Source organism: Ranitomeya imitator, chromosome 1, assembly GCF_032444005.1.
Source record: "Ranitomeya imitator isolate aRanImi1 chromosome 1, aRanImi1.pri, whole genome shotgun sequence".
NCBI classification, from domain to species: Eukaryota; Metazoa; Chordata; class Amphibia; order Anura; family Dendrobatidae; genus Ranitomeya; species Ranitomeya imitator.
This window is the reverse complement of record NC_091282.1, coordinates 226,184,069-226,200,425: the sequence shown is the minus strand read 5'-3', so window position 1 is coordinate 226,200,425 and position 16,357 is coordinate 226,184,069. Positions and strand designations below refer to the sequence as shown.

Sequence of the window (16,357 nt, the reverse complement as noted above, 5' to 3'; positions counted from 1 at the left end):
AAAGCCCAACCATGTGTTATTCAGGAATTCCCAGGATTTCCAACACAGGCTTCCAGGGCCTTGCACTTGGACCATTCAGATCCAAACACAGGAACATGTGACCCACACCCTGGTCACATTATATACCTTTTAACCACTCCCCTGGGTGGGAGTGTGGATGTGTGGCTAGTTTGTCCCGTCCATCTCACATAACTAGCCTAGTAAGTCTCCCTTCATAACTATACAAACTCTTGAGGGACTACAGGTCCCAGAACAACAACATTGCATCGGACTTACCACGCATACTCCCTCTATGACACATATCGGCCATTCACAACTCTGCCAGTCACTGTTTCATCACATTTATGCCTCCAAGCACATCTTGAAGCGCACTCACAGTGCCCCCTGGCTGTAACACTGGTCACTGCACCACAATATTTTTTAATAAGCTATATACAGTACTTGTGATAGACATAGAGGAGCTCTCTGGAAAGATCTTACAATGTGTTGTGCAGAGCAGAGGCATTAACAAAAGTGAATTTAGTGACACAGTAACTCAACAAGTTAAGTAAATGTCCTTTAATGTCTAAATACTGCATACATGGAATTGCTCACCTCCGGATCGCAACCGGGAGCACGCCGTAATTGATCGGGCGCTGCCATGTACGTCACGTTGCTGGCACTGGCTTGTATTAGCTTCACACAGTCAGACATACAACCACAGCACCTTCAGCCCTGCTGCATGTAAAACCAAACACAAAACTGACACATCCAAACCTGAACTGGAGGAAATGGAGGGAGAGATGCATCCCATTACCAATTCTATAGAGCTCTCCAAACATAAAAGCCCATGTCAGGTTTTCTTGAATCTGAGTTAGACAAATACTTTGGGACCAAATCCACGCTCTCTTTTATTTTGCATTATTACCACTGGCAAGGCTGTAATTACAATGCTCTCCAGCAGGTTCAGTATGTCTCTATGTGCATCCTGGGGGACTCATAACAATCCTCGTATATGATTCCCCTCACTGGTTTGTGTATTCAAGACCCCATAATGTCTCCAAGTATCTGCCTCTTTCCAGCTGCCTACTCTGTAGCTGATACCAGCAGGTATGGCGTACAAGAGGCTGCCATTGGAGACCTTGTACTCAAAGTAGCATCTTGGGAGTTAAGGCTAGGTTCACATTGCGCCAGATGAGTCCGTCTAATGGACACGTTTTTAAGTAGTGAAAACGCAATATAACGGACATAGTAATGCACCCATAGACTTGCATTGTCTGACGCATCGTGACGCATGCCAAAATTGGCATGCGTTTGTCACATAACTTTTTCATGATGGACCTTGGAACGCGGCTAGCAGCGTTTTCGGGTCCGGCCAAGCTAACGCAAGACAAACGGAAGCGTTAATTCTGCCATAGAAGGCTATTGCAAACACAACTAGACGCAAATCCTGAAAAATTTCCAAATAGAACCATACGTTTGAATAGCGTTTGAGGGTGGTCCATGTGGTCATGTGACAGGAAATATGATTTCGGCCATTAGGAGGAGTGTCCCTACCACACATTTTCCAGACTCCTGCAGCACCTTGTGAGAGTGTGAGAGTGTCGTGCAAGAGATCACAGGAAATGTAAGTACAATTCTATATATTATATATCTCTGTATACAGCATGGGAGTCTGTATTGTCCGTCGGATGTGTGTGTACTAAAAATGTATTGCTTTGTTGCACGCAGATGTCGGATAGTGAGTCAAGCAGCAGCTGCGTGTATGCGGTTTTTTCATCTCAATCGGTAGGCTTGCACTTTAAAAAACCACAATAATGTTGTGTGAAACTCCAGTGTATTGAGATAAGCACGTGTATAATCATGTTTTTATTGCAAATAGGAGTCTTCGGAGCCTGAGTCTGCTAGGCCCCCCCAAAGAAACAGGCAAAAACTACAAAGGTACATGGCACACATTTTTTGTTTAGCAGGCATAAATTTATTGATCCAAGAATTGTATTTTTTTTCCTTAAACTACACCATAGGTTGTTGCACAAGGAGGACATAGGAAAAAGAAGCAGCCTCGCCGTCTGTCATCACCACAACTGCCAGTGGTAAATATCAAACTAGTACTTTTCCTTTTCGACACAAAGAAACTAAAAAAAGTCCCTTTTTTTTCGGGGTATTTAACAATCTACGATTTTTTTAGTATAAAAAAAAAGCTAATAAAATCGACAGAAAAAAAAACCAACACATTGCGACTATTTATCTACTATCCATCCACTATCTTTCTATTATCTATCTATCTATCTATCTATCTATCTACTTTCTATCTACTATATCTATAAACTATCTATCTCTCTATCTATCTCTCTATCTATCTCTCTATCTATCTCTCTATCTATCTCTCTATCTATCTCTCTATCCATCAAGTGAAATTGAACCTTTCAACATAACATTTTGTGTTTACATAGTCCAAGCCAGCCACGAAATAAAAAAGGATTGTGGTTGACGAAGAGCCGTTGGACATTCACAACGAGACACTGATCAATCTTGTGGAAGCCAACCCCTCCATATGGGACCAAAGCGACAGCTCCCACCATGACATCGTGAAGAACCGGAAGTTGTGGGATAAAATTATATGCCACTTTGATCCTCGATACATGGAGAAGTAGGCAACCTCCAAGAAAATAATTGGTAAATATTGGTGACGTTAAATTGCAAAATGTAACGTATGGAAACAGTCAAACAGCTGTTGGTTTTGTCTATTTTTTTTTTTTTTTTAATTACAAAATATAATAAACTATCAACAAAAATTTTTTACTTTTTCTCAATATCTAAAATCTATCTATCCACTTGTTGTCTACTATCTCTCAACTATTTGTCTATCAACTATCTAATTACTATCTATCCACTATATATCAACTATCTATCAACTATCTATCTACTATCTATATATCAACTATCTAACACCTAACTATCTATCCACTATTTATCAACTATCTATATATTTATCAACTATCTACTATTTATATATCTTTTTTTTTCTTTTTTTTAAATTTAAAGCCGATGCTGTCCATACCTGTTGGAGATCGATAAGGGATCGCTTTGTCTGTGACTTCCGCAACAGCCAAAACGCACCAAGCGGATCTGGTGGCAAACGGGTGACCCCATATGTGCATTACGAGCAATTGCTCTTTCTGCAAAAAACAATGTCTCAGCGCTCGTAAGTAAAAATAAGTATGTGTGCGAGACAAAATAGTTTAAATAAAAGTAATTAATTTTATTTTTTCGGTTACAGCACGATATGCAGTACCGCTGCGCCTAGCGAGGCAGAGGAACTGGAGCCATCTCCACTGGAACCAAGCCAGCAGACGGGCGCTGAAGATGTGTCTGGCATCAGCGAGCCACGATCTGTGGAGAGAAGCACTGTTGCTGCTGGTGTGAGTGCCTGGTTGCAAGCACAGCGTGGACACAAGCGAGCATCACAAAAAGATGAAGCTGATGCCATTATTGTCGATGGACTCCAACGGGTAGAGGACATGTGTCGCAGTGAACACAGGGAGCTGAGGCGGGAAATCACAGAGTTGCAATCCCGTGAGTCTGTATATGCAGCCAATGAGTGGAAGCTCCTGCTTTTGTCCTATGTGCCAGTTGTGCAAAATATCCCGGCACACAGAAACATTATGTTTAGGCAAAGACTGAATTGTGGAGGAATTTTTGGGCCCACAGGAACCCACTTCCTCGAGAACAAGAAGCATGGACATGCCGGCCTACAACCCTCAATACAGAGGCCGGGGTGAACCGAGCATGGAACATCAGAGGCAATGTAGCAGTCCATCATACAGTTGGGCAGACAATACACCCACGCAATACCACAGTCTATAGTACTGTTCACCAGGGGTGTCAAACTGCATTCCTCGAGGGCTGCAAACAGGTCATGTTTTCAGGATTTCCTTGTATTGCACAGGTGATAATTTAATCACCTACACACATAATGATTACAGCACCTTGTGCAATGCTAAGGAAATCTTGAAAACACGCATGATTTGCGGCCCTCGAGGAATGCAGTTTGACACCCCTGCTGTTCACTGTCCCCAACCAGGTGCAATTACAGCGTTTACAGTTTTGTTGTTTAATTTTTTTTGCACCCAATTTCGTGTGTATGTTTTTTTTCATCCCTATTGGGGTTCATGTCTGGAAACAAAATTGTGCAGTCAGATGCATGCCTTCACTACACGGTCCACATTTTCAGGTTGCAGTTGCATGCAAGTTAGTAAAATTCGCCATTTTAAGGTCAAAATACCAAAGGCACACTCCACATAACGTCTTGCCCGGCTCAAGCGATAATTAAAAATGCGCCTGGTGTAGTTTAGACTACGGCTTGAGTACGGCTTGAGGAGATTTTGTCCAAGTTGGAACGCCTCATCCCCAACTAAAACATAGGGCAAACTTGGGTCTTCGGTCCCCGGTAGAGGTCGTGATGAGGATATGTTAAAGTTGTTGCTGTACAAACATCTCCCCATGTTGGAGTCTCTGAAGACTCTGGAATCGTTAGTCCGGCCATACGCTCCAATATCCAAAGTAACAAAACGGTATCTTGCATCCGCAATAGCCATCAAGACAATGGAAAAGTATTTTTTTAAAGTTGTAGTATAGTGACCCACTATGCGCTGGTTTCTGAATCCGAATGTGCTTGCCGTCCACGGCACCAATACTATTGGGGAAATTAGCCACATCCTCGAACTGTTGGGAAATCGCTAGCCACATTTCTGATGTTGGTGTTGGTAGCACAAGTGGTTGCAAGTTGTTCCAAATGGCATCACAAGTTTCCCGAACCAGTTGGCAAATGGTTGACTTCCCAAGTCTAAATTGATAATGCAGTGACGCAAAAGATTCTCCGGTAGCCAGATATCTGTCGGCAATCAAAAAGGAATAAAAAAAAAAAAAACTTGTTTAGGATTTTAAAGGACAACTAACAAAAAGGCTAGTTACAATGGAATATACAATTGCCTAAATGTACATAATTATGCCTCACGATACATTAGATCTTGTCTTTGTCAATAGAATGATAAAAAAATTATAATTACCTCACAGTCACCACTAAACGTTGCTCCGCACAGATGCTTTCACGGAAAGTGCTGCGCTGATGATGTATCTCATCCTTCACATGCGAGAGCAGAACATCAAAGGTCTCAATGGACATCCGAAGATAACATTGGAATTTTAAGGGAGGATCCCGAAGCTGAACATACAGGCTGTGAAAGGCACCATATGTATTCCGTAAGAAATTCACTTCATGGATCCAATATCTCCTTTGAGAACTACGCTTTCTCTGCCGACGTCGCAACTGCATCAAGTGAAATCTAACGAGCTCAGACACAAACATCTTGCTAGCAGAAGTTCACTCGATGCTTTCAAAATGGAGAATGTGTATGCACCCACACCCGATGCTGACAAAAGGAAAAAAAAAAAAAAGAACAACTTTATTGACACTGGCAAACGCAGACAAACGGATACTTCACGAACGGACATCCAAATGACATAAACGCAGTCACGTGTGTTAACGCAAGCATTAATGTGAAGCCGATTTTTCGACAAATTTGGCTCTTTTCTGTACATGCGTTTAACGGATCCGTTTAACGGAATGTACTTAACGGAATGTGAACCTAGCCTAAGATGGCAGTCTTGCCTTCTGGCTGGGCTCAGCTAGTCTCCTTCCCACCTGTACAGAGCCTTGAATCCCTGGTGCTTACTAAGGGCTTGCTGTCTGCATAATGCTTCCAACTCCTATTTAGACTTAATTTAGACTTAGACCTAGTCATCTCTTTATTCCACCCATATCGTGACAATTAACCCCCTCCCACAGATGGCAGCCCCCACTTACTTTTAAGTAGCTTCTGTCTCTCGCAGCTTGTGCATATGTGGATTAAGCAGCAAGCTAGACAAATGCAGCTTCTGCCATCTTTACTTAGCCCTACTGGCCATTAGTCTCTGCACCCTTTCCACATATTAGTCAGTTAAAGAGAACCTGTCAGCAGGATTGAGACCTATAAACTGAAGGCATGGCTATAATGGCGCTGTGATGCTGAGTAATATGATACCTGATGCGAAGGGATTCACTCAGTGGTTGTTTAATACTCACCTTATGAAATAATGACATCTTGTGTGCTTTGGGGTGGGACTTGGTGCAGGGTCTTCTTCTCGTGCCCTGCCCCCTCCCCAGCCTCCTCTTCATCTTGTGCGTTCAGTGATTATTCAGTGGTTTACCTCCTTTTTAAAATTCCATGCTGCCATCACCATCATTGTTTGGGTGGAGTGTGAGCCGGCATCCTGTGTGCAGGACTTCAATAAAATGGCGCAGGAGGCGGAGCATGCACAGATCAAGATTTTGGCTCAATTCAGATAAACGAAGCTGCAATAAAGCAATAATTAAAGTAAAGCAAAATATGCTGTAAGAAACAATCAAAATGTCATATCTATCACAAAATAGTATAAAAAATGTAATCTCACGCCATAATCACAGCTCCATCGACTGAAAAATCAAAGCGTTATGGGCCTCAGAATATGCCGACACAATCGACACAATTTTTTTTCCAATGTTTGATTTTTTTTCACAATGAAAATAATAAAAAGCTGGACAAGTTTTGGTATCTTTGTAATAGTATTGGAGAATCATTTTGCTAGCAATTCTCAAAAAACAATGTCAGAATTGCATTTTGTTTTGCAATTTCACCGCTCTTGGAATTTTTTTTTCTAATTTTCCAGTACATTATCTGGTAATCAGGATCAATTACTGCTGAAAACGGTTTCTTTTTAGGATCTTTTTTGGGGTCCCCTTGGCTAAGAATGAGAACTTTATGAACTTTGAGATCTGGTTAAGAGTTTTCTACTTTTAATTACCCGTACGCATTAGACTAATGTCATCTGAACCAGCTAATAGTGACAGATTCGGTCACCAGTCTAATATGTATGGGGAAGCTGGCTGACTGATAGTTGGGAGAGATGTCTATTGCAAACGTCCGACTTTGGATTGCCGATCGCATTCTTCTTCAGGTACCATGTCAGCTGGCATGTTTCTATTAGAAAACACAGGCAATCACTGCTGAGCGAGTGCTCCTGTGTATGGGGGATTTGGCGGAGATGGCAGTTGGTTGGAGAATGGATCCGCAAACAATCATCTATATGGTCAGCTTTAGTCTTCCCTTAAAAATAAGGGGTTGTTCAATCACCTTGTAAGGAGCAACATAATAAGTAGCAGGTCAAGACAGTTATAAAAGTATGAAGGTACTGATCATCGAAGCTAAGCTGTTTCAGGCATGATTAAACCAAAAGATGCGTCACCAGTATCTAGATTTAGAAGAGTATATATTATATAAGCATCTCATTTTTTCCTAGTATTCAGAAGCAGTATTGCTATTCATATTTCATGTATTTCACATTGGCAAGATAGAATGCGACTTTTTTTGTATATTTTATGTGGAGGTGACTGCTCCTGGTATGCACCTATTCACACTAGCTTGGATGTGCCAGTCAGTCTTTTGTTATTATTATTTTTAGAATTAGAAGATTGATTGTCCATGAAGCTGAAAGATATACGCAAAATTATATATTGTTCTTTTTATTATAATGTAGCTAATATTAATATGGTGATTTATAACTAAAAATACAGAACTACGGTATTTCACCTGAGTAATGCATCCACTTGACCATATCACTAAAAGCTCTCTTGAATTTGCGCATTAAAAAGTATTTCCTTCTCCACCATCCCCACTCTAATGGCCTCAGATGCTGCTAAACGCCAGGTACAAGGACCTTGCAAAGGAACAAGTGTAATTCATTACGAGCGGAGGATGGGCACTTCCAGCTGCTAAATGGAAAGGATTCTTTACAGTTACTGTTCGAGATAATAATGAGGACAGATACTTTTCTCATATCAATTGACGTCATAGGTTTTAGATTTGTCATTCGAGAATGCATAACTGATCAAGGAAGGTTGAACTTGATGGACATAAGTCTTTGTTTAATCTTTGTAACTCCTCACTTAGGCTACTTTCACACTAGCGTAGGACTCGGCCCGTCGCAGTGCATCGGGCCGAGGTTCCGACGCTAGCAGTGAAACGGAGGCACAACGGAGGCAGCGGATGCATTTTTCCTGCGCATCCGCTGCCCCATTGTAAGATGCGGGGAGGTGGGGCGCAGTTCCGGCCGCGCATGCGCGGTCAGAAAAAGCGGTCCGTCGGCAGCAAAAAACATTACATGTAACGTTTTTTGCTCCCGGCGGACCGCCACAACACGGCGCAACCGTCGCACGACAGTTGCAATGTGCGTCAATGCGTCGCAATGCGTCGCTAATGTTAATCTATGGGGCAAAAACACATCCTGCAAACAACTTTGCAGGATGAGTTTTTTCCCCTAAACGACGCATTGCGACGTATTGCAAAAAACGCCAGTGTGAAAGTAGCCTTATGCATCCGGTTTCATTTGGTTTTAGGAGAAATCTTGGGGATTAGTTTTGTGCCCTGGGGTCTTTCTCTAGTTTCAGTTGAGCTCAGGAGCAAAACATTGAGATTGGCTGGGTTTGTTACAGATTTAGGGTTAAACAGATTTCAATTTAAAGTTTAAATAAGACTTCTGCCTTCCTATTAGTTTGATCATTGTTGCACCATTTGGCATTGTAATATCTAAACTATAACAAATGTTTTGTTTCTGCCATGTCACTGGAATAGATAGCTTATTCCTTTCCATTTTCTGTTGGCAGAAGGGATTTTTTCACCTCTAAAATAGAAATGAGATGATCTACACAGTGGTATAGGGATGTCTACACTTGCTACACTTCTTGGTGTCTTAGTGTAGTCAACGACGTCCACATAGCCTTAGTGGTGGGGAACGCGTTCGCATATACTGTGTGTGTGTCGACACTGACACTATGCGTGTGGCTGGGCTCAGGCAGTGTCAGTGTGCATGTGCACACACGCATGCTGAGTTCAGACAATGCATGGCCTGGGAAATGATTACTGTCAATCAGAACCATAAACATGCAAAATGAGTAAGCTTAATGGTGCATCAAACTCTTGGCCATGCCAATGGTGCACTCAAGCCCCCTCATCTGCATGCAGAACCACTAACAGGCACAGTGCTAGTATGATTGTTACAGAGGCTAAGTCCTCTATATCACCGTATAGGTCGTTTAGTATTGATTTTGGGGGTGACAGACTCCCTTTAATGTTAGATAAAATATTTCTCCCTTCAATGGAAAATGTGTCATGTTCTTCCAAGTAGCCCTCTCCCAACGTAGTTCTGTGGGTCGCCACCATAATCAAACAAAGAAAGTTTACCTTATTATCAGCAGCTGGCTGGGTGGATCCAGAACTACAAGAAAAGCAAATAAATAGATGAATTTATGAGCAGGGAGAAATTGTAATGTGACTGCTTTAACCTCTTATTGACCATTGTGTTTTATTTTATTTTTATTTCTAAAATACTGATAATAATTTATTCTAGCTATAAACATATCGGATGGGTTAGTTATAACACTGCAAGGGAAATTAAATGAGGTCTTAAGAATGTAGCACAACTATAGAAGAAATAAAAAAAGAAGGAAATAATCAAGATTGAACATATGAGGCTCTGACTTAATTTTTTTTAAATTGTCATTACCTGTTTGATGTTATATTATGTTAATCTCCCTGATCTATGTCAAATTCAGTGTTGATTTCTGGTCCCTAACCTTTCTACTTGTTTCAATTTACCCAAACTAACACCTTGTCCCTTCAGGGCTCGGCTTAACTGACATCCGCCTGGGTCCTGAAGCCCTATCTGTCCTTTAGTCTCTAAAGGTACCGTCACACTCAGCGACGCTGCAGCGATATAGACAACGATCCGACCTAAACTAGATCGCTGGAGCGTCGCTGTTTAGGTCGCTGTAGAGACGTCAAACACAGCAACTCCAGAACGATGCAGGAGCGATCCAGTGACGTAACGGCGACTCACTTATCGTTCTCGCTGGTTGTTAGCTCCATGTAAAAACGTTGCTGGCGTCGTTGCTTTTGATATCAAACATGACGATACACGCCGATCTAGCAACCAAATAAAGTTCTGGACTTCTAGCCCTGACCAGCGATATCACAGCGGGATCCAGATCGCTGCTGCGTGTCAAACACAACGAGATCGCTATCCAGGACGCTGCAACGTCACAGATTGTTGTCGTTCTCGTTGCAAAGTTGCTGAGTGTGACTGTACCTTTAATCTAAGAGACCATAATAATTGAGGTTAATCTGGTACTCCCCACTTCCTACATCAGGCTCACTACCTGCTAAATCCGCCCAGTTCACCTTATCTCCCCCCTTCCTAAAACATAAATATGATCATTATACCCCATAATGCGTTGTTGTTTACAATTCTCTATGACCCTTTAGTGTTTCTACACACTGCTGCTTAGCACGTTGTGCTTAGCAATATTCAGTACTTGCTACATACTCCCTTCCCGCTTTGTCCTCTATATCTTGTACACGACATTAACTGTTCTACCCACCCTAACCCTTACCCCTCTTAACTGCCCGAGGGGACGTAATTTACCACTCCCATTATTATACTCCCATTATTAATTACTGGCCACATGAGGGACCTTTCTATATAACCCTGACATCCTTATCAATATGCCTATAACCATCTTATCACACAATGTGCAGTGGTCTTAATTCCCTGCACTAACTTACCAAAGCTTTCCGCTATTACAGATCCCAATAAGCAGACGTGATTTGCCTTCAAGAGACACATTTCTCTACCTCATCGTACTCAAAGTTTTTGTCCCCCTCTTACCCATTTTTCTACACAGCTAGTGCCCCAAATAAAACTAACTAAAGTTGTTGCTATTTGCTTCAAGAAATCTGTACCCTTCATTTTTAAATTACTAGTTGCAGATAAATAGAGCCGTTATCTCATGGTGACTGGTTCTAGTTCTGATGAGGTGGTGAGCGGTGACCTTTGTCTCCTACTATGCTCCTAATACTTATCAATCTGCCTTTTTCTCTCAACTATTTGATATAATCTCCAAACATGCCCAAGGCACTACATTACCATGTGGTCACTCCAACTCTATACTTAACACTGCTCTCAACAAGTCTACAAACCCTCAAACTCCCACAATAGCTCCTCGTTCTACAGATTCAACTGCTCTAAACAAACTCCTTTCCCAGTACCAATGGGTGGATTTATGGAGAGAACAATTTCCCTCTGTCAAAGACTATACATATTTCTCTGTATGACATTTAGTATACACTAGGATAGACCACATATTGGCCTACCCATCATTCATACCTAATATAACAAGCATTTTTATACAGTCTACTCCCTGGTCAGACCACTTTCCAGTCCAGCTCACCTGCTCCACTTTACACCTACAACTCTGTTCATTCAACTGGACCTGAATGACTCCATACTCTCTTATCCTGAAATTGCTCGAAGATTGAAAGATCAATTCATCTCAATGAATATTTTTCTCTGAACATTCAGTCAGCTTCTTCCCCAGTCTCCCTTTGGGAAGCTCATAAAGCAGTGTTGAGAGGCTTCTGCATTCAAAAAGTTTCTCATAAGAAGAAATATGCTAATTATGCAAATTGTCTCTTCAGAGAGGAAGAGAACTAGAACTCTAGTGCCACCTATTGGAAGGTAGCAATCCTACAAGTCAATGTTGACCCTTTAACGAGCCTTGTCACATGACTTAGGATAATAGCCAAACCAGAATCTCAATTTGCAGACACTGTGTTTCGGGGTACTGCCCCTCGTCAGTGCAAAGCGGAGATCTGGTTTGGCTGTGTGAGAGGCGTCCAACCATTATCCAAGAAGTATTGTTTCTCCTTGCGAAGATCGACATGCTAATCAAATTGAGATTGGTTTGGCTATTATCCTAAGTCATTTGACAAGGCTCGTTAAAGGGTCAACATTGACTTGTAGGATTGCTACCTTCCAATAGGTGGCATTAGAGGTCTAGTTCTCTTCCTCTCTGAAGAGACAGTTTGCATAATTTGCATATTTGCCAGAGGAGCATTGCGGCTTTAAGTCTCTTCATCTCGGCATGCTTGGCATGTCGATCTTCGCAAGGAGAAACAATACTTCTTGAATTATAAGAAGAAAGAAAGATATGCAAGAATAACTGCTCTGGAGAATAAGGTTGCAAAATTAGAGTCCCAGATGAAGAACTCGTCCTTCCCTTTATATACCATGACCTCACACATGCACATTCTGAACTCAATGCAATAAAATGCAACATGTTGCGTTCAGTGCAGCGTCAAAATAACGCATGCGGACGCATCCGCATGGTCTGCGTACCCAATGTTAAAGATAGGTATTCAGGATGCATGCAGACGTAGGCGGAGCTGAATTGAAGAGGTGCAGCAGTGGGTGGGGCTTAACGGAGGAACTATGCAGCCCTCCGCAGCTCTGCCCTACATAAGTGTGAAACTAGCCTTAGAGTCCCTTTTCTCTGCCAACTATCCTCAAATGCTCCACAAACATCGTTAAAAACTTCAGAATTGGGACAAGCTGCATCTCTCTTGGCTGGGTAGGATACGGACAATGAGCATGACTTTTATTCCCAGAATACTCTATTTATTTTGTGTATTGCCTATCCCTGTTCCATCATGCTACCTCAAATTAGCACAACATCTAGTTAGCACTTTTGTTTGGAGGGGTGGTCTCCCTAGAGTTAACAGAGCAACTTCTTACTGACGCAGCCTAAAAGGAGATCTGGGAGTCCCTAACCTTTCCAAATATTACCAGGCAGCCCAGTTAACTCTATACCATGCTTATTCAAAACCCCCACAATCGCTTTCCTTAGAAGCCCCTAAGTGTCACACAATGACCCTTGAATCTTTATTATGGATCTTCCCAGCACAACGCAAACAAATTATAATTCTATCACATTCACTCAAAATATGGGATTCCATAAAATATTCCTCAAACTTAATTTTCCCCTTCATATCTCTCGCCCCACTATGGGGCAAATCGCAGTTCCCCACGGGAAATGAGACTCTCTGGAGCTTTCGTCTTTGGGTCACCGCAGGGATTATGAGAGTCCACATCTATTTAACTTTGATGGTATTATTCCATTCCCAGCCCTCCAAAAAAACAGTACAAACTCCCTCCTAGAGAAATATTCTGCTATTTATAATTGAAGTACTTTATTACCACACTTCTGAGAAACTCTACCCTGCCTTATACATTCACAAAGATGTCACCAGAATCCACATACCCCAGCTACCATCTCACTACTCTTCCCACATATCAACTACACAGCACACAAGTGTAATTTAACTTACACTTCTCGCTGGGAGTCGGATATCGGCTCTGTCCTTACTGACTCAGAATGATCTCAGATTTGGTCTTCTTCAACCAATATAATTCTAAATACCTTAATGCTAGAGACAAACTATAAGGTGATAACTAGATGGTACTTAACCACAGATAGAGTTGCCAAGGCAGTTCCCGGCTACTCTCACAAGTGTTTTAGAAATTGTGATTCTGATGGGGATATGTACCATATTTGGTGTATGCTCTCTGATCAAGCACTCCGCCCTCCCCATAAAATCACATTTTTAAGAGAGGTATCCATTCACATCTACCTAGGAATTAGGAATTCAGACGACTTCAGTCTTAGGGAGGTATTCACACTAGACATGTTAGGACCCAGCAGATTTGAGACCGCCTTGTCGTTGGCTTGCTGTGCATGCATGAATTGGCCAAATTATGTTCTAAGCCTCTCATTTTTTCCTAGTATCCAGAAGCAGTATTGCTATTCATATTTCATATTGACATGCTTTAGCACTTCAGAGTGCAAATTTTTTTTTATAGTATTTTGTATGGCATACTATAGAAAATGTTGATTCTGAAAGGAAACTAAAGGTTTTCTGACAAATCTGGGTGCACGCATTTATGCTGAGCACTGTACCTGGATCTTTGTTCTCTTGACAAATAAGTACTAAAGTTGTTTGTCGAGTAGCCATTTTGGAGTTCGCATATAACAGGGATGGGCAATTAATTTTCCCAAGGGGCCACATGAGAGACCGTGACCATTGTGGAGGGCCGAACCAATAGGCCGAAATTAATTCTGCTCAATATTAATATTGATATAATATAATTATTATATTATTGATGATTTTATTAATATTAACTGTATAACTTAATATTGAGCAGAATTAAGAATGCTGACATCCCCTTATATATCGTTTGAGCACAGCCCCTTCTGTATATCGTATGAGCTCCCCAACAGCCCCTTATATGCGGCTTGAGCCCCACACAGCCTCCCCCCATATGCGGCATGAGCCCCACACAGCCTCCCCATATACTGCATGAGCCCCACACAGCTTCCCTATATACATTGCATGAGCCCCACACAGCCTCCCCATATACTGCATAAGCCCCCACACAGCCTCCCCATATACTGCATAAGCCCCCACACAGCCTCGCCAAATAAACACTGCATGTCGCCCCCATAGCCTCCCCATGTGCCGCATGTCACCCCCACATGTAGCACCATGTCACCTCATGTGTGCAACACCATGTCGCCCCATGTGTGCAGCACTATGTCGCCCCATGTGTGCAGCACCATGTCGCCCCCCATGTGTGCAGCACCATGTCGCCCCCCATGTGTGCAGCACCATGTCGCCCCCCATGTGTGCAGCATCATGTCGCCTCATATGTGCAGCACCATGTCGCCCCATGTGTGCAGCACTATGTCGCCCCATGTGTGCAGCACCATGTCGCCCCATGTGTGCAGCACTATGTCGCCCCATGTGTGCACCACCATGTCACCCCCCATGTGCAGCACCATGTCGCCTCATGTGTGCAGCACCATGTCACCCCATGGGTGCAGCACCATGTCACACCCCCGTGTGCAGCACCATGCTGCCCCCATGTGTGCAGCACCATGTCACTCCCATGTGTGCATCACCATGTCGCCCCTATGTGTGCAGCACCATGTCGCCCCATATGTGCAGCACCATGTCACCCCCCATAGCCTTCCTATGCCCGCCCAAACAGCCCATACACATGAGAAAAAAAAACACCACTTACTAACCTTGGTCCTGTTCCCTGACACTCTGCTTCTCTCCCTGCCTCTGCTCACACGCTGATTGGTGGAGGAAGTGGCCGGAGGCCCCTCTTCCACCAAAGGAGTTAGCGGCGGGCGCAGCACAGAGCTGCACATGGAGACAGCGAGTGGGCGGGCACCGTGCGACCCGTGGACCTCGGATTTCCAGCCTCACGGCTGTCTCGGTCCGCACTTTGCCCAGGCCTGACATATAACAATATATAAAAAGTTAATAAATCACAAAAAAGCTTTACTTATACAGGCCATAACAAATTCAGGATTGCATCATCAGCTAGCACATCGACTTTTAGCAAAATTAGTTCTTCAATTTACATTCTATTAAGGTCATTTCATTAGCAGAAAGGGTGTGGAGAACCATTGTGACTTTTACACAGTTCTATGGAAATTACAATGAAGAGGAAGGGAAAAAGAACAGATGTTATTTCAGGAGAAAGTGTCAACATTGTTGTGCAAGCGAGCAGCAACGTACAGAACCTGGGCAAATATTAGCACTGCACACGGATCAGGCATTAAGCAATCTATACTCCGCAGGCCAGACCACCAAGGGCTACAGCCTGACATCAAGGAAAAGATCAGTTCCACATGTAATATATGATTCTGGCCCACTATAAAATTATTCCCATGCAGCATGTATTACAGATATTATATCACTAGCATTCACTATATTAGCTGACAATGAGGAAATATACGGTAGTTCAGAGAACAAAATAACTTGGTTGAATTCATGTCTTAGCAGACAGGCACAATATGTTGATCCCTTCCCTCCATAGTCAATTTTTGTTCTTGTGCTTTAGCTTTTTCCTCCCTTTTTCCCAATGGTATACGGTAACTTTTTCATTTTTCCATTGACACCAAAGTATGTGGGCTTGTTGTTGAATGACAACTTAAATTTTGCCACACAACATACCTTTTCATGTTGTTTTTGTACAGTAAAAATGGCAACACCAAACATACATTTTTTATTATCTAATTGGTGAAATCTTTAATTCACTGTTTAATTTTATATTTTGATGGAACAGACGTTTATGGATATAGCAATACCAAACATGCTTATTTTTTATTTCCATGTTTTTTTTAAAAAAAAAATGTAAAGGAAGGGGTATTTTTTCTCAACTGTTTTTATTTTTTATTTTTTTTCGGCCCCCTAGGACAGGGGTGAGGAGCCACCAGCTCACAGACCCTTTTCTACAGCCCTTAGGCATGTTCCCGTGGGCCTCAGTACTCGGGCCTGCATTTTGCCAGCCTTGGGCCCTTTTATAGCTCCTGAGACTGCGAGCAGGCACAGTAAGC

The 16,357-nt window shown here is 42.4% G+C and overlaps 1 long non-coding RNA gene across 2 annotated transcripts in view; it reads right to left on the bottom strand.

Moving 5' to 3' along the window:
• Nucleotides 1-1,954: 1,954 nt before the first annotated feature.
• LOC138666162 (uncharacterized) overlaps nt 1,955-16,357 on the bottom strand; it is an 87,238-nt gene continuing 72,835 nt past the window's right edge. The window contains exons 1-5 of one of the 2 annotated variants that reach the window (XR_011318569.1): nt 15,035-15,165; nt 9,297-9,330; nt 6,104-6,373; nt 5,049-5,411; nt 1,955-4,873 (exon numbers count right to left, since the gene is read on the bottom strand). This is a non-coding gene — a long non-coding RNA (uncharacterized lncRNA). Of the gene's footprint in view, nt 4,874-5,048; nt 5,412-6,103; nt 6,374-9,296; nt 9,331-15,034; nt 15,166-16,357 lie in introns of those variants that run through there. The other variant, XR_011318568.1, reaches the window with a different exon arrangement.